Below are 19,118 nucleotides of genomic sequence, written 5' to 3' on the forward strand. Positions count from 1 at the left end.
GACGTCCTGACTTCCCATGCCACCAGACGTGTATGGACGTGTTTGGGAGAAATCCTAAATTCCCATACCACAGAAAGACATGTATGGATGAGTTTGGGATAAATCCTGACTTTCCATACCAATTAGGGGAAAAATGAGTTTGGGAGACATCCTGACTTCCTTGCGGCATAGTGCACTGCAACCATGATCATGATCGAAACCAGAGTCACAAATCAAGGATCTAAATTCACAATTACAGTTCAAAATTTATATGACTATGTTCAGTTCAGTTTATTCAGTTCAGTTCAGTTTATTCAGTTTCAGTTATGCATGAGGTTTAGATTAAGATTAAGAAAGTTCCAAGTTTAAAAGTATGAGTTATGTGTGAGTTCATTGCATGCATTACATCTCATTTTCATTTATCATTCAATTTTTCATAGCACGTTTCAAGGTATATTAAGTACAAGTATTTTAAGTATTAAGCATGTACTTTTAAAACCCTCGTTATTTCACGCCGTATTCTTGCTGAGCCCCTAGGATCACTATATCTACTTGGTGCAGGTTCAGGTTACCATTGAGATTGCGGGGGCAGGACTATCGAGTGGACTATGATGCGGGAACGACACATATCTCTGACCATGCCAGTCTTCCGCAAAAGTTTATTTTAACATTTTATAGTCTTTTTATTCTGTTACTTGGATTAATGTAAACGTAAAGATTTATGGATTGTCTTTGGGCATGTAAGTATCCAAGTATATGATTTATGGAAGTTTGGAAGGTCGAATCTTTTTCTCCGGTTCTCGTTCAGTTCTCGGTCTAGTTTATTTCGTATTGTTGGTTGCATTTTAAATTTTTTGTCTGTGACATGCGGATTGTTATATAAATGTCATGCCAAAATTTTTATAAAATTTTTATTAATTTTTGAAAACCCGTATTTTTATTTAGTTTAATTTAAATTAGAATTAGGATCATTTCAGTTGGTATCAAAGCATGGTTCTGGTTGGGTTGTGCCTACTTCCGGTTGCAAGAAACTCGAGAAATCTCGCATCAAAGTCTGTAAGTTTTAATGAATTTTATATGGTAGTCATTATTTATTTATTACTTTAAATGTTTTGATGTCACCTTCTTTTTAAAATATTTTCAAAACTAGATGTTTAATTTACTTAAGTGTGTAGTTTAGTGTTTATTTTTGTTTAAAACTTCTTGTATAATTTAAAGATTATTATTTGACTATTTATTTTTGTAGCATGCGGTTCCATGTTAAACGGAGTTGGTGTACTAATATTTCTTCCAGTTTTGGATAGTACGAGGATGTTGTTTGAGTTGTTAGTTACTACTAACAATTTTGATGAGATGATAGGAGTTTGTTGGGAAACATTAAACTTGTATATTTGGAGATATTAATATTAATTGTGTGCTATTATTGTAAGTTGTATTCTTATAACTGGATTTTAGTTGGGTACAACTAAGTGAATAGTTTATTTAGGAATTTCTAGACATGTGTTTAGTCAGTTAAGTTTATGAATAGAACTCATGTGAAGACTTGGGATACGAACTTGGTTTTATATTATTATGGATAGTTGAATTTTCTTTGTTTATTTGGGCAAGTATGATTTTTGGGAGATAGTGAGTCGGTTACTATGAGCCTTTCAATTATGTAAACTACTATTCGATCGTTATTTCATTTTTCCTTTTTTGGTGCTCAAATCCGTTGCAACATATACTTTTTCTTATCCGAAATTTCTTTGCACATCCTTTGTTCATTTATGAATTCGTATGACATCAGTTAATGTTGTATTCAGCTACTTTGGCCTTAGTCGAACTTCTTAATAAAATCTTGACCATGTTTCACACTTCTTGAAATTTTTCTTTGGTTCTAGAGCCACATGTTGATATGAGTGGGATTCACCTCGACTTTCTTTTTGGTGATCTACTTATGTTGTGGTTGACATCTAAATATGTCTTAGAACTGTTGTTTCCCCTGATTATTAACTTGTGTGAACTTCTCTCGACCGAAGTCACACTGATTTTCTTGATTGTTCTTTAATTGTTTGAGCATGACTTCATTAGCCATGGATGAATGATCACGAGATTTGTATTTTGTTGGCTCATATTTATTATTCATGGAGCCTCCATTATTATTCATTCACCCCTAGAATTGAATTGTGAGTGAGTTGTTTTCACTTATCTAAAATTTCATTTTCAGCTCGTTTGTTTGTAATGCTTGCATTATTTCATTTCATATTAAGTAGTATTACTTGTATTCTGTTTCCTTTCATGATCCATCATAATAAGAATTTGGGTGGATCATAATTTCAATTATTATTTTTATTTCTTGTTTAAAGATTTGGCTCGTAGCCGCATAATAAGTGTTTAGATTTTTGGGAGTTAGTATTAGTACTAGGTAAAATCCTGAGTTATCGTTGTGTTCTGAGGAATGACGACTACTAATTATGTAACACCTGAAATTTTTAATACGTAAATTCGTCTGCATAATTAGGAGAATTTAATTATTTAAAATTTAGAAATTGGGTTAAATGATTTTATGTGATTTTATGTGATTTATGTGCATGATTTAAATTTTATTTTAGCACTTAACCAGCAATTATAGAATTTGTAGATTTTTTAGTAAATCATTTATGTGATCGCGTAGACGGGACTGTGGACGAACGAGATATTGGATTTTCATCCAAAATATTTTATGAGATTTTTTTTATAAGCCTTAAAATATTATTTTGTGGTATTATTTCATGAAGATAATGGTATTAATATTAATAGATATATAGTATTCTATTTTTCTCCAAAATAAAGCATTTTAATGACTTTTTAAAACCTTTTAAAATCCCTTATTTTAGTATTTTGGGATTTTTAATTGCATATCAGATTTATATTTTTAATTATTAGTTTTAAATATTATTTTATGATATATGATTGTACATGAAATAATTGTACCTTATTAATTTTCCTTAACCCAACCTACCTCACGCGTTCTTTCTCCTTAGCCGACATCCCACCTCCACAATTACCTTCTCCATCTTCTTCCTCTACTCTCTCACGTTTTCCAGTAGAGATCCCACCTCCATAGCTGAAACTTCAAGTTTTGTAGCGATTTTTTGTAGATCCATCGTCCCGGAGTCCGTACACGCGTTAAAGCTTCAAATAAAAATCAAAGGCATGTCTAATTCTCTTTTTTAACACCATATAAGCTACATAAATTTTTATGCATCATAAACTTTTGATCTAGCATGTTACATCACGAAATTTTATGAAGTTCTTGCATATATGCCTACGATGCTCATGGTTTGCATGCTTCCTTGCATGAATCTCACGTTTTATGACATGGTGAGGATCTGGCCTACTACATTGAAGTTACAAGAATGTATCAGGGTCCCTAGGTTCAAGCTAGGTCGGAGTTTGAGGCTGAGATAGGATGGAAATGAAGCTTCCATCTTCTGATGTTCATGGACGCACAGATTGGGGTTCTGAGGAAGAAGACTTTGTTCTCTTTCCTCAGGCAACGGGTTGGGCTGATATTTAGCTTGATGGACACCTCTGGATGTTGGCTAGGATTGAGAAGTGGTTTCACGGAAAAATATGGCTGGAGTAGAGAGAACGAATGGATTTGACAGAACTGCTCGGGCCTGCGCGCGAGCTGAGAACAGCCTGAGTGTTAGGCTTTGTTCTCTTTCCTCAGGCCACGGTTTGGGCTGATTTTTAGCTTGTTGGAAACCTCTAGATGTTGTCTAGGATTGAGAGGTATTTTCACGGAAATATATGGTTGGACTAGGGAGAACGAACGGTTTTGGCCAATTTGCTCACCTGTGAACTCGAGTTCAGATATGGGCTGGTTTTTGGGTTCATTCTCCACCTATAGTGCATGGTTTAGGTTGGTTCTTAGCTTTTTGGAAAGGTCTCGAAGTGGGATAGCCAATGGCAGTGATGCTCCGGCCAGGGGGCGGCCGGAGCCGACCGGAAACAGGCCATAAAGGCCTGCTGCTCACGGCCGAGAGAGGTGAGAGATGGGGGTTCGGGTTTTGGGTTTTTTGGCGGGCCGGGTTGGGTCTGGGGGTCCGGTTCGGGTCCGTCAGGTCATGGGTCAAGTTAGTGGGCCCGGGTCCGGGTAATGTTAGTCGAGCTTGGGTATTTTTTATTTTAAGTAATTATTAGTTTAAGTGTGTTATTTGGGCTAAGTTAATTATTATAAATATTATTTGGGTTTTAATTAATTTATTAAGCCTTAAAATATTTATTTAAGTAAGCCCAATAATTTTCCTGGGCTTGAGAGTCTATGGGAATTATTGGGCCAGTCTGTGAATTTTGGACCTGTCAGTGATTAATATTGGGATTAGTTAAGTTATTGGGTTTAAATATTTTACTTGGGCCCAATTATGTTTAAGTATTTTATTTGGGTCAAATTATGATGTTTGGGCTTAAATTAAGCTAATGTGTTAGTCTTAAAATTTATGGACTTAAGTCTAGGGGACCAGCAGTCTGGACAATCCCATGAAAAATAACTAAGTCCGGAATATATATTTAATTTATTTTATCCATGAAGTTTATTGAAGTATAAGTATATTTATTATGAAAATTAATTAAATATATATTATGGACATATTTTAAGTGCATGCATATATGAAATATTTTTATGATGTGTTTATGATTAAAAATTGAGAATGAAAATATTTTTATGGAAATTGAAGTGATGTGGACAGAGGTGGTTTACCACCGGCACAGAGGTAGTTCTACTACGGGCATAGAGGTGGTTTTACCACTGGCACAGAGGTAGTTTACTACCGGCATAGAGGTGATTATTAACCGCCACGTACGTTGGTTCATTTAGACTGATCAGTCGGCACAATTATTAGTTACATTCATGGATATGACCATACTCAGTTTTTATGATTATGACATACTCAATTATGTTATGTATGATTAGTTATGATGTATGTATGACTGATGATGACAGATTTTTATGACGCATTATTTTAAGATCATGCATGTATGTTCACATAAGTTATATATATTAGTATGATTATGTGTTTGCATGATTTTTAAACCTTGTTATTATGAGATAAAATATGTTGGGCCTCTAGGCTCACTACGGTTATATGGTGAAGGTCAGTATGTTGATGACACGATAGCTCCGACCGGCGGTGAGGGCCTATGAGTTCACACACAGACGACACACGTGACCGATGTTATCATTGTTTCTATGTCATGAGATTTTATCAGTCCTTTTAAACAAGAATTCCGCATTCACTTTTTATGGTGGTTTCAAAGTATTATTTTTATTATGTATGTTTGGCGAGTTGAATAATGGTTTGAGATTTTATTTGTAGTCTTGTATGTTACAAGATTTTTATTTTATTTGATACTCAGTTATATTAATAGTCATGTTTTTTTTAATTAATTTTATTTTAAGTACAAAAAAAATTTCTAGCATGTTATTAGACCGAGTTGTTAGTTTTGGTATCAGAGAACGGTCATTGGAGGGTGACTAGTTTGCTACGTGGAGCTCAGAAGCCATACTATCGGTCTGTAAGTTTTAAATATTTTAATATGTTTTATTAGGAGCATGTGTTTATGGTTTAAGAGTCTATGTTAAAAAAAAAATTTTAAAATACTTAGTTATGCATTGCGATTTACGTGAAGAAATTGTGGTGATGCAGTATGGATTCTAGACGAATTTCCCGTCGTAGCGATGATCAACCTCCACCTCCACCTCATCCACGTGAGCAGCTTTCAGCATTGGAGAGGGCCAGTGCTAATATGATGGTGGGGATTACCAGGCTATTAGAGCATCAGACCACACGGCCTGGGTTGTCTCATGATGAGGATGTCGCTGAGCGGTTCCAGAATAAGGGACCGAAGCAGTTCACTGGCACCACCGATCCACTCGTTGCTGAGGGGTGGATCCGTTCCTTGAAGAGCATCTTTGCTTATATGGGTCTGACTAATGCAGACAAGGTGAGGTGTGTGGTGTACATGATGAGGGATGATGCGGCCCTTTGGTGGGAGGGCGCGGTACGAGGGGTGAACCTGGAGACGTTGTCTTGGGAGGATTTCAGGCGAATGTTTTTTGCCAAGTACTTTACCGAGGATGTACGTAGCCAGATGATTCGAGATTTCATGAGTCTTCGATAGGGAGACAAGTCAGTAGTCGAGTACATCAAGCAATTTGAGCGGGGGTGTCACTTTGTGCCCCTGATTGCGGGAGATGCTTGGGAGAAGATGAGGCAGTTTATTGATGGGCTTCGGGCGGACATCAAGCATGATGTACGCATGATGGATGTGGCTACCTATGAGGCAGCAGTGAGTGGGGCTCTTCGATCTGAGGATGGCAGGAGGGAGATCCTGCGAGAGCAGCAGAGCAAGAGGCCGTTCCAGCTAGCGTATCATCGACCATCTTTGCAGCCCCCTGCGAAGAAGCAGTTCACTGGGCCATCCAAGGGCTCGAGTCAGCAAAGACAACCGTAGAGGCCTCAGGGACGCCAACAGCAGCAGCAGAGGGGCGCGGCCCCTAACCCTGGAGGAGTTCCTCTTTGTTCGAAGTGTCAGAGGCCGCATTCGGGCCAGTGCCTGGTTGGGTCGAATGTTTGCTATCATTTCAAGGAGTCGGGGCATATGTCTGCTAGCTGTTTGAGGAAGAGGAACACCACTGGGAGGGTGTTTGTTATGCAGGCCGAGGAGGCAAACCCAGATACATCCTTGATCACTGGTATATCCTATCTCTTACTTTGAGAATTTATAATTTAATTGTCTTGGTTATCGAATGCATGTTATCTGGGTTATCAATCTGTATGAATAGTGTAAGAATTATGTTTCCTTATGATTAGAGGAAAGGGATTATTAGTAAATTATCTTTGGGTAACTTAAGTTTTGGTATGCAATGGTTGGGATTTTCGCGCGCAGGGAGAATTCTAGTCGGGGGCAACTCCACGTTTGCGTTGCTAGATTCAGGAGCCACGCATTCGTTTATCTCCCTGGAGTTTATCGGATGGATATGTATCACACCTAAGGTTTTTACCATAGGGTATGATGTCACCATGCCGTCTGGGCAGATTCTTACTACCACTGGCATCATCAGAGGTTTGGAGTTAGAGCTACAGGGACACTCCATCAGGGCTGATCTAGTGGTTTTGACAATGACCAGGTTTGATTTGATTTTAGGTATGGACTAGCTGACAGTTAATGGAGCTTTGATCGATTTCCGTCGAAGGACAATATCAGTGAAACCTTCTGAGGGCAACTCGTTTATTTTCTTTGCATCTCAGAGCAACAGTGTTTCGAATATTATCTCCTTTGTTCGTGCGAGAAAATTATTGCGACGAGGTTGCCAGGGGTTTCTTGCCAGTGTTGTTACAGCGTCAGAACCGGATAGTAGATATTTATCAGATATAGATGTTTTTCGTGATTTTTCGGATGTCTTTCCAGATGACGTTGCAGGAATTCCACCAGTGAGAGAGGTGGAATTCAGTATTGAGTTGATGCCTGATACTGTGCCTATCTCTAAGGCACCGTACCGACTTTCTCTTACCGAGATGAAAGAGTTGAAGGAGCAGATTCAGGAATTATTGGAGAAAGGCTTTATTCGCTCTAGCTTTTCTTCTTGGGGAGCGCCAGTATTATTCGTGAAGAAGAAAGATGGCAGCATGAGATTGTGTATTGACTACCGAGAGCTCAACAGGGTTACAGTGAAGAATAAGTATCCACTACCGAGGATAGAGGACTTATTCGATCAGTTTCAAGGAGCCTCGGTATTCTCCAAGATTGATCTGCGATCTGGTTATCATCAGTTGCGGATTAGAGATGCAGATGTGTCCAAGACTGCTTTCCGAACACGTTATGGGCATTACGAGTTCTTGGTGATGCCATTTGGGTTGACCAATGTTCCAGCAGTATTCATGGATATCATGAACCGTGTATTTTAGCCGTATGCTCCAGCAGTATTCATGGATCTCATGAACCGTGTATTTCAGCCGTATCTAGATCAGTATATCATAGTGTTTATTGATGATATATTGATCTACTCGAGGAGCATAGACAGCTTTGCAGACTTTGAGGGAGCATCGACTGTATGCGAAGTTCAGCAAGTGCGAGTTTTGGCTTGATCAGATGGCATTTCTTGGCCATGTTGTTTCTAGAGACGGGATAGCAGTGGATCAGTCTAAGGTAGAGGCAGTGCAGAACTGGGGGACTCCGAAGAATGCATCGGATATTCGCAGTTTCTTGGGTTTGGCAGGATACTACAAAAAGTTTATCAACGGCTTTTCTTCTATTGCAGTGCCCTTGACATCCTTTACCAAGAAGAATGCAAAGTTTGTGTGGAGTCCTGATTGCCAGAGGAGCTTTGACCAGTTGAAGGAAGCACTCACTTATGCGCCAGTGTTGGTGATGCCAGTAGCACACGAGGAGTTAGTGGTGTACACCGACGCGTCTAAGATGGGTTTAGGCGCCGTACTTATGCAGTGTGACAGGGTTATTGCATATGCATCGAGATAGCTGAAAATTCATGAGCAGAATTATCCGATATGATTTAGAGCTTGCACCAGTAGTATTTGCGTTGAAAATCTGGAGGAACTATCTATATGGCGATAAGTGCAAGATTTTCACCGATCACAAGAGCCTCAAGTACTTCTTCACCCAGAAAGAGTTGAACATGAGGCAACGCAGATGGTTAGAGCTGGTGAAGGATTATGATTGTGAAATTAGCTACCATCCGGGTAAAGCTAATGTAGTGGCCGATGCTTTGAGTCGGAAGACATCAGTGGTATCTTGCTTACCAGTTCAGTTGCCACTTCAGAGAGAGATTCAGAGGTTTGAGTTGGAGTTCTACTTGGACGGGCACACGCCGAGTTTGGCAGTGTTGACCGTACAGCCGACTCTTCGAGATCGGATCAGAGATGGACAACATGCTGATGAGGAGTTATAGCGATTGAGGCAGAGAGATGAGGCCAAGGGAAGTCTCCTTTATACTGTCGTTGATGGCATTGTTCTGTACCGTGGTCAGATGTGGGTACCGAATGTTGATCAGTTGAGGATAGAGATCTTGACGGAGGCTCACACATCTCCGTACTCTATTCATCCCGGAAGTACGAAGATGTACAGAGATTTGCAGTCATTGTATTGGTGGCATGGCATGAAGAGAGACATCGGACGATTCGTATCAGAGTGCTTGACTTGTCAGCAAGTCAAGGCAGAGCATCAGCATCCAGTAGGTTTGCTTAGACCTCTTCCCATTCCGGAATGGAAGTGGGAGAACATCACGATGGGTTTTGTGGTTGGCCTTCCGAGGAGTGCCAGAGGTTGTACGGAGATTTAAGTGATTGTTGATAGACTCACCAAATCAGCTCATTTCTTGCCAGTGAGGACTACTTTTACATTAACCCAGTATACAGAGCTTTATATCAGAGAGATTGTCAGACTGCATGGAATACCAGTGTCTATTGTGTCAGACAGAGATCCGAGGTTTACATCTGCGTTCTGGAAGAGTCTTCACACAACATTGGGCACTAGACTACTGTTCAGTACAGCCTTTCATCCCCAGATAGATGGACAGTCTGAGAGAGTGATACAGGTCCTCGAGGACTTATTGAGGGCTTGTGTCATCGGTTTCCAGGACTCTTGGGAATCGAGGTTGCCGTTAGTGGATTTCACCTATAACAAAACAGTTATCAGGCGTCTATAGGTATGACTCCTTATGCAGCTCTCTATGGGAGGAGATGTAGATCTCCTGTGCACTGGGATGAGGTTGGCGAGAGAGTTCTACTTGGTCCCGAAATTGTGCAGCAGACTGCTGATATTGTGACTCAGATTCGGGATCGTATGAGGACTTCTCAGAGTCATCAGAAGAGCTATGCTGATATTCGACGACAAGATTTGGAGTTCGCGGTGGGTGATCATGTGTTTCTGAAAGTATCACATATGAAAGGGGTGATGCGATTTGGCAGGAGGGGCAAGCTTAATCCGAGGTACATTGGGCCATTTGAGATTCTGGAGAGAGTTGGCACGCTGGCCTACCGTTTGGCGCTACCACCAGGCCTTGCGGCAATGCACAACGTATTCCATGTATCCATGCTTCGGAGATACATCTAGAACCCGTCGCATGTGTTGGATTACGAGCCTCTAAAGTTGACACCGGAGTTAGCATTTGAGGAGAGGCCAGTTTGGATCTTGGCTAGGGAGGAGCGGAGAGTGAGGATGCGGGTCATACCGATGGTCAAAGTCCAGTGGCTGAATCACTCTGAGGAGGAAGCTACTTGGGAGACCGAGGCTGATATGAGGACTCGCTACCCGAAGTTGTTCGGGTAAGTACTTTAATTTCGAGGACGAAATTTATTTTAGGGGGGAGGGGGGGAGAATTGTAACACCCGAAATTTTTAATACGTAAATTCGCCTTCATAATTAGAAGAATTTAATTATTTAAAATTTAGAAATTGGGTTAAATGATTTTATGTGAATTATGTGCGTGATTTAAATTTTATTTTAGCATTTAACCAACAATTATAGAATTTGTAGATTTTTGAGTAAATCATTTATGTGATCGCGTAGACGGGACTGTGGATGAACGAGATGTTGGATTTTCATCCAAAATATTTTATGAGAATTTTTTTATAAGCCTTAAAATATTATTTTATGGTATTATTTCATGAAGATAATGGTATTAATATTTATAGATATATAGTATTCTATTTTTCTCCAAAATAAAGCATTTTAATGACTTTTTAAAACCTTTTAAAATCCTTTATTTTAGTATTTCGGGATTTTTAATTGTATATCAGATTTATATTTTTAGTTATGAGTTTTAAATATTATTTTATGATATATGATTGTACATGAAATAATTGTACCTTATTAATTTTTCTTAACCCAACCTACCTCACGCGTTCTTTCTCCTTAGCCGACACCCCACCTCCATCATTACCTTCTCCATCTTCTTCCTCTACTCTTTCACGTTTTCCAGAAGAGATCCCACCTCCATAGCCGAAACTTCAAGATTTTTAGCAATTTTTCGTAGATCCGTCGTCCCGGAGTCCGTACACGCATTAAAGCTTCAAATAAAAATCAAAGGCATGTAGAATTATCTTCTTTAACACCATATAAGCTACATAAATTTTTATGCATCAGAAACTTTTGATCCAGCATGTTACATCACGAAATTTTATGAAGTTCTTGCATATATGCCTACGATGCTCACGGTTTGCATGCTTCCTTGCATGAATCTCACGTTTTATGACATGGTGAGGATCTGGGCTGCTGGATTGAAGTTAAAAGAGTGTATTAGGGTCCCTAGGTTCAAGCTATGTCGGGGTTTGAGGCTGAGATAGGATGGACATGAAGCTTCCTTCTTCTGATGTTCATGAACGCACAGATTGGGGTTCTGAGGAAGAAGACTTCGTCATATTTCCTCAGGCCACAGTTTGGGCTGATTTTTAGCTTGATGGACACCTTTGGCTGTTGGCTAGGATTGAGAAGTGTTTTCACTGAAAAATATGGCCGGAGTAGAGAGAACGAATGGATTTGGCAGACTGCTCAGGCCTGCACGCGAGCTGAGAACAGCCTGAGTGTTAGGCTTCGTTCTCTTTCCTCAGGCCACAGCTTGGGCGGCGTTTTAGCTTGTTGGAAACCTCTAGATGTTGTCTTGGATTGAGAGGTTGTTTCACAGAAAAATATGGTCGAACTAGGGAGAACGAATGGTTTTGGCCGAGTCGCTCACATGTGCGCTCGAGTTCATATATGGGCTGGTGTTTGGGTTCCTTCTACACCTATAGTGCATGGTTTGGGTTGGTTCTTAGCTTTCTGGAACGGTCTCGAAGTGGGCTAGCCAGTGGCAGTGATGCTCCAGCCAGGGGACGGTCAGAGCCGGCCGGAAAAAGGCCATAAAGGCCTGCTGCTCACGGCCGAGAGAGTTGAGAGATGGGGGTTCGGGTTTTGGGTTTTCTGGCAGGCCGGGTCGGGTCCATCGGGTCATGGGTCAAGTTAGTGGGTCCGGGTCCGGGTCCGGGTTATGTTAGTCGAGCTCGGGTATTTTTTTATTTTAAGTAATTATTAGTTTAAGTGTGTTATTTGGGCTAAGTTAATTATTATAAATATTATTTGGGTTTTAATTAATTTATTAAGCCTTAAAATATTTATTTAAGGAAGCCCAATAATTTTCCTGGGCATGGGAGCCCATGAGAATTATTGGGTCAGTCTGTGAATTTTGGACCTGTCAGTGATTAATATTGGGATTAGTTAAGTTATTGGGCGTAAATATTTTACTTGGGCCCAATTATGTTTAAGTATTTTATTTGGGTCAAATTATGATGTTTGAGCTTAAATTAAGCTAATGTGTCAGTCTTATAATTTATGGGCTTAAGTCTAGGGGACCAGCAGTCTGGACAATCCCATGAAAAATAACTAAGTCCGGAATATATATTTAATTTATTATATGCATGAAGTTTATTTTAAGTATAAGTATATTTATTATAAAAATTAATTAAATATATATTACGGACATATTTTAAGTGCATGCATACATGAAATATTTTTATGATATGTTTATGATTAAGAATTGAGAATGAAAAATATTTTTATGGAAATTGAAGTGATGTGGCGGCACAGAGGTGGTTTACCACCGGCACAGAGGTAGTTCTACTACCGGCATAGAGGTGGTTTTACCACTGGCACATAGTAGTTTACTACCGGCATAGAGGTGATTATTCATCGCCACGTACGTTGGTTCTTTTAGACTGATCAGTCGGCACAGTTATTAGTCACATTCATGGATATGACCATACTCAGTTTTTATGATTATGACATGCTCAATTATGCTATGTATGATTAGTTATGATGTATGTATGACTGATGATGACAGATTTTTATGACGCATTATTTTAAGATCATTTATGTATGTTCACATAAGTTATATGTATTAGTATGATTATGTGTTTGTATGATTTTTAAACCTTGTTATTATGAGATAAGACATGTTGGGTCTCTAGGCTCACTACGCTTATATGGTACATGTGAGTATGTTGATAACACGATAGCTCCGATCGGCGGTGAGGGCCTATGAGTTCACACGCAGACGACACTCGTGACCGATGCTATCATTGTTTCTATGTCATGAGATTTTATCAGTCCTTTTAAACAAGACTTCCGCATTCACTTTTTATGGTGGTTTCAAAATATTATTTTTATTATGTATGCTTGGCGAGTTGAATAATGGTTTGGGATTTTATTTGGAGTATTGTATGTTACAAGATTTTTATTTTATTTGATACTCAGTTATATTAATCGTCATGTTTTTTTAATTAAATTTATTCTAAGTATTTATACATATATGTATGGGCATACATGTATTATATAGTATTATCATTATTCTAAAAAACAATTCTAGCATTTTATTAGACCGAGTTGTTTCAAATTATATCTAGTTCTAGCGAAAAGACTACTAGTTAGTGGATTAATTGAATTCAGGTTGTATATATATAATAATTTGGGAATTTTGGGATTTTCAGACTTGCTGTCGAGTTGAACTAGGAATTTGAGATATGGCTTCAGACGATATGTAAGAATTGTTTGGTATTTAAGGACCATCTAATCCAATAAGTGGATAATAACTCGTGGTATAATTTGACTTGAGGTCTAAATATGAATTTCTTAGTCGTTGCATCTGGGATAGAAAAGTGGATAAATCTATTGGGAAATTTTAATTAAGAATTGATCTTTCGGTAGAATAAAAGATGCTAGAGATAAACGTATAAATTGGTGAATAGATAACTGGGATCTGTTTAGTCACCTATTTAGATTATGTATGTAATCGGTTAATACCTTGGGGCTGAACAACAGTGGCTTTTATGGTTATAATTTCTTATCAAGGATTGTATTAAATTTATTTATGGAAATATGTCGATCAATTTTAAGTTGAGGAGAGTCATTTGGCCCATTTGTAAGTTAGCTGAACTAGAGTCGTTGTTTAAGGAAATTTTTAATTATCCTTATAAACGTTGCGAGTTATAGTAACTAATAAGGGATTGAGCATAGTACAAGAGAATTAAGTAAATCATTGCTAATAAGTGGCGTAGACCTTTAGAATTTCAAAATAGATATTAAGATGTTCTTGAAGGTATCATTATTCCGTAATACTAATGATTTGGGGAATATAGATAAATTAACTCGTTTTGTCGATCCTTAAGCGATTGTTGGGGAGATTTGTAATTTGTTTTATCGTTTGGGCATGCCGTAGAGATTTGTTGTAGAAGTATGGGTCAGATTCATCTTGTACCTTGAGGGCAGTTGAGGTAGAATTGTGTAGTTCCTTAGCTATTCTATTTAGGAAAGTTTAGTGTTTAGTTGCTAAGTATTTTGAAAACTTGTGTATTTCTCAAGAGCTTAAGTTCTAGATTATATGAGATAAATTTAACTGGTGAATAGACATTAAGCATAGTTTCGTTGTTAGAAAGCTTTTAAGTTATGAGTAAGGTCGACATAAATTATTTATTGGTTTTACGGATATTTATTGCTTGGGATTCCGACTTAGGATATAAGGTTAACAAAATGTAGGTTGTGCAATAACATAAAGGTCTAAGAATTTGTAGGTTGTAGAACTTATCAGTGCGGTAGGATGACATTATTAAGTTGATAAATTTAGATCGAAAGTAAATTTGAGGGGTGATAAAATTTAATTGAGGATAAGACCGCTTGGAAAGAAGTAAGAAATGTGAAATTTTATGTTGCAGTAAGATTTAGCCAAACCGTTGGTGATATATGTACTAGTAAACTTCAGAGTGCGCAGCGAAAGCTGACCTGGACCAACTAATGTGGGTGCAAAGTTGGAAATTTAGTGTTGATCTGGTCTAAGTTATTCGAACCTAGTTAGTAAGTCTTGAATTCGAGGACGAAATTCCATGTAAGGGGGGAAGGAATTGTGACGCCTAAAACCCAATCTACTAAATTGCATGCATTAAATTTAATAAATATTAGGATTAATATTTTTAGTTTATCTGATTTAAATTCTTTATTTGAATTATGTGTTAATAAAATATTTTATTGTTTATTCAAATGATTTTTATTGTGCAGTTTAAATTGTTTTAAATATTTTAAATGTTTAAGCTTGCATATTTAAATGATTTTAATTTTAATTGTTTAGTTTATTCATTTAAATGATTTTAACTGTTTAGCTTGTTTATTTAAATACTCTTGATTTTCCAACTTATTTATTTTTAAATAGCATAAGTTTAGCGGTTAATTATTTTAAATGTCTAGATTATTTATTTAAATGCTTTTTAATTGTTCAAATCATTTTAAAGGCTTTATTTTCGCTTGTGTATTTATTTAAATTTTTTTTAAACGTTTGTCTAGTTTGTTCAAAATTATTTTAAATCGCTCTATTTGTTATTTAAATATTTTATTCGTTGCCGTGACATCAAAATATTTAAAGTATTTAAATTCTTAGATTTTCAAATTTGAGTATTTGCCGGAATTTTGGGCCTAACACTTTTACTCGCACCATATAAAATACTATTTTGTGTATTATGTTTCATACCCGCTTAAACTTATGTGTTGACCCGACCCAAAGGAAATTTTTCTCAGCCCAAATCCACGGCCCGTTAGGGATTATACTTACCCATTTCATCGGCCCCATTTCCTTTCCCCTTCTCCAAGTAGCGATGCGATTTTTCCCCTCTTTCCTCTCCAGCTCTCGCATCAATCGACAATCTCATTTCTCCTTCATTCCCAGACTTCCGCCGTAGTAGCTGGAACTTCCCGGCGTGGTCTTCCCCTGAGGTTGCCGTCCGAGCTATTACTGGCACTCCTTGGCTTGGTCACAGCTCAACCGAGCTTCTCCTCCCCCATTTCCGATTCTTGAAGCGTGAGGCAAGATTTTTGGGCTTCTTTGGCCACCAAGTAGATTATTACTTTGCGTGATTGTGTTCCTGCCTGTGTGTGCGAGATTTTTCTGAATTTACGAGATTGTCCGATTATTTTCTGCATTTTGTGAAAACTGCTCTTGTTCTCTGTTTCCTTGGATTAGTCGTTCGAATCCCTGTTTCCCTTTAGTGTATTTTCTGATTATGGAACAGGTTTGAGCATTTTTCTGCACATCTCGATAGGTTGCTCGAGTTCCCTGTTTTACACGCTCGTTATGGTTTAGTCGTGCATTTTCTTTTATTTTTTTTTATTTCATTGTGTTGCACGTACTGGTGCTGGAACTTGATGTTTTGTTGGTGATGGTTAGTTGTGAGTTAGATATTACGGTTTAATGTATTCATTTTATCCCTGTTTCGAACTACTCACTGCGTTTGGAGTTTATTGGTTCGATTTCTTTCTTGTTGTTTGGATGGTGATATAAAGGCTGCCATGGTTGAGACGTAGCTCACATGGTAGTGCTTAGGATGGGTGAAAATGGCTAGAAAATTTGGGAGTGAATGGCTGGTGATTTGGGTGCTGAAGTGATCGGTTTTGAGGGGCAGGGCAGGGGTTGTTCTCTTTTGAGTCACACTAGGCTTGGGAAAAGCTGTCCTAGTGGTTTGTGCAAGTCTAAGGAGTGGTCTAGGTCACTGTTTAAAGGTCGTTAACATGGGAAGTCAAGGTTTAAGTGCTTAAGAAAGAAGAGTTTTCGAGCAGATTTCTGCCCAAGTGTTGGGGGCTGTCCGGTTAGGGTCGTGTAAAACAGTGTTATAACCATGTTTTGGCTAAAGGGCACGGGTTTGGGAATAGCCTAGGATGTTAGGGAGACGTCGTTTCAAGCGAGAACCAATTCGGTTAATTTTTGGTTGAGTTCTAAGCTATTGATTTTTAAGGTGCTATTTTTTTTATGTTAAGTGTTGCTGCCCGGAAACATTATTTCCAGAAATTATTGGATAAGATTTGTATCCTGAGGATGACTTCTTAATTAAGTTTAGAGTGCATGAGAACCGCATTCTCAATTAGAAGTCGTTTTGTCTAAGTGTTGAGTAAGTTATAAGCATTTCAAGTGGATTGCTCGGGATATATCCTAAGTGCCAGAAAGTAAAGTCTAGATTCTTAGCTATGGTTTGTCACCTAAATCACCATTCTTGTCAATCATCTTTCATCAATTATTTGTGAGTCGAGTAATCGAGTAATTATTTTCAAAGGAAGTCTTTTCCATAAATTCATGCTAAGTCCCTAAATCACCATCCCGGTCATCCATATTCGAGTCTTTTGCATGATTATCGAGTAAATATTTACAAGTACATTACATCTACATAAGCATGCTTAAGTCCATGAATTAAGAAGAAAAGAAAATATTTTGAACAAAGTGAGATGGTTGTGACCACAGAAAGAAGTGTATGGACGAGCTGGGAGAAGTCCTGAATTCCCATACCACCAGACGTGTATGGACGAGTTTGGGAAAAATTCTGACTTTCCATACCATAGAAAGACGTGTATGGACGAGTTTGGGAGAAATCCTGACTTCCCATACCAATCAGGGGCAAGACGAGTTTTGGAGACATCCTGACTTCCTTGCGGCATAGTGCACGACAGCCATGATCATGATCGAAACAGAGTCACAATTCAAGGATCTTAGTTCACAGTTACAGTTCAAAATTTATATGACTATGTTTCAGTTCAGTTTATTCAGTTCAGTTTATTCAGTTTCAGTTATGCATGAGGTTCAGATTAAGATTAAGAAAGTTCCAAGTTTAAAAGTATGAGTTATGTGTGAGTTCATTGCATGCATTACATCTCATTCTCATTTATCATTCAATTTTTCGTAGCAAGTTTTAAGGTATATTAAGTACAAGTATTTTAAGTATTAAGCATGTACTTTTAAAACCCTTGTTATTTCACCCCATATTCTTGTTGAGTCCCTAGGCTCGCTACATCTACTTGGTGTAGGTTCAGGTTATCATTGAGATTGCGGGGCAGGACTATCGAGTGGACTGTGATGCTGACACGACACATCCCTCTGACCATGCCAGTCTTCCGCAAAAGTTTATTTTAACATTTTATAGTCTTTTATTCTGTTACTTGGATTAATGTAAACGTAAATATTTATAGATTGTCTTTGGGCATGTAAGTATCCAAGTATATGATTTATGGACGTTTGGAAGGTCAAATCTTTTTCTCCTGTTCTCGTTCAGTTCTCGGTCTAGTTTGTTTCGTATTGTTGGTTGCATTTTAAATTTGTTGTCTGTAACAGGCGGGTTGTTATATAAATAGATAGGTCATGCCAAATTTTTTATAAATTTTTTATTAATTTTTTAAAACCCGTATTTTTATTTTGTTTAATTTAAAGTATAATTATGATCGTTTCAGTTACTAAACTCCTTTGGTACTAAATCTGATACCAAACTACATCACTTTAGGAGAGTCCAGCCAATACTAAAACTATACCCTTATGTGATTTTTGCAAAACATCAAGACTGAGGTAGCCTTTCCTATACACCCTCTGAAGCACGAAAGGCTTCCAGAGCAACACTGGAATTAGGTCGTGCATCTTCTATGTCTAGACATAAATCCTCACAGCGCAGAGTAGGGGTGCAAACAAATCGAATCGGTTCGTGAGCTTTACGAGCCCGCTCGATAAATATTTGATTCGTATTCGAGGTTTTCGAACTCGAGCCGAATTCAAACATGTTTGAAATTTTATTCGAGCCGAGCTCGAGCCAAAATCATTATGTTCGATAGTTCACGAATAGTTCTTGAGCCTTTATATTTCATTAATATAATATAATTATATAATAAATATATATACATTTTGAACCTTTTCGAACATTTCGAGCTTTTCGAACCATAATATCCGACCAATAGTTCACGAATAGGTTCGATTGTTTCGAGCCGAACTCGAACTCCAACTTCATTTCGAGCCGATCTCGAGCCAAAATATTTGAAATTATCGAGTTTCGAATCGAATTCGAACTCGAATATACTCTTATCGAGCCGAATTCAAGCCTTAAAATTTTACTATTATTCGGTTCGAATTCGATTCGTTTGCACCCCTAGTCCAGAGTAGTGGGTAAAACCACAATTGTGCCCCTGATGTAACTATTCATCCCTGACACTAACCAACAAGGTCTCTAAATCAACTGGTCTACGAAAAATGCCCAGAAATAATCATCCAACAAACATGTATAATTCTAAACCATTTATACAAATATTCTCAAAGTCACTGTAGTTAAATACCAATC

The 19,118-nt window shown here is 38.0% G+C and overlaps 1 long non-coding RNA gene across 1 annotated transcript; it reads left to right on the top strand.

Moving 5' to 3' along the window:
• Positions 1–15,628: 15,628 nt before the first annotated feature.
• Positions 15,629–18,070, top strand: LOC140892263 (uncharacterized). Its single transcript, XR_012152770.1, has 2 exons — positions 15,629–15,840; positions 17,827–18,070. It is a non-coding gene; the product is annotated as an uncharacterized lncRNA (long non-coding RNA).
• The last annotated feature ends 1,048 nt before the right edge of the window (positions 18,071–19,118 follow it).

Source organism: Henckelia pumila, chromosome 3 (genome assembly GCF_033568475.1).
Source record: "Henckelia pumila isolate YLH828 chromosome 3, ASM3356847v2, whole genome shotgun sequence".
NCBI lineage: Eukaryota > Viridiplantae > Streptophyta > Magnoliopsida > Lamiales > Gesneriaceae > Henckelia > Henckelia pumila.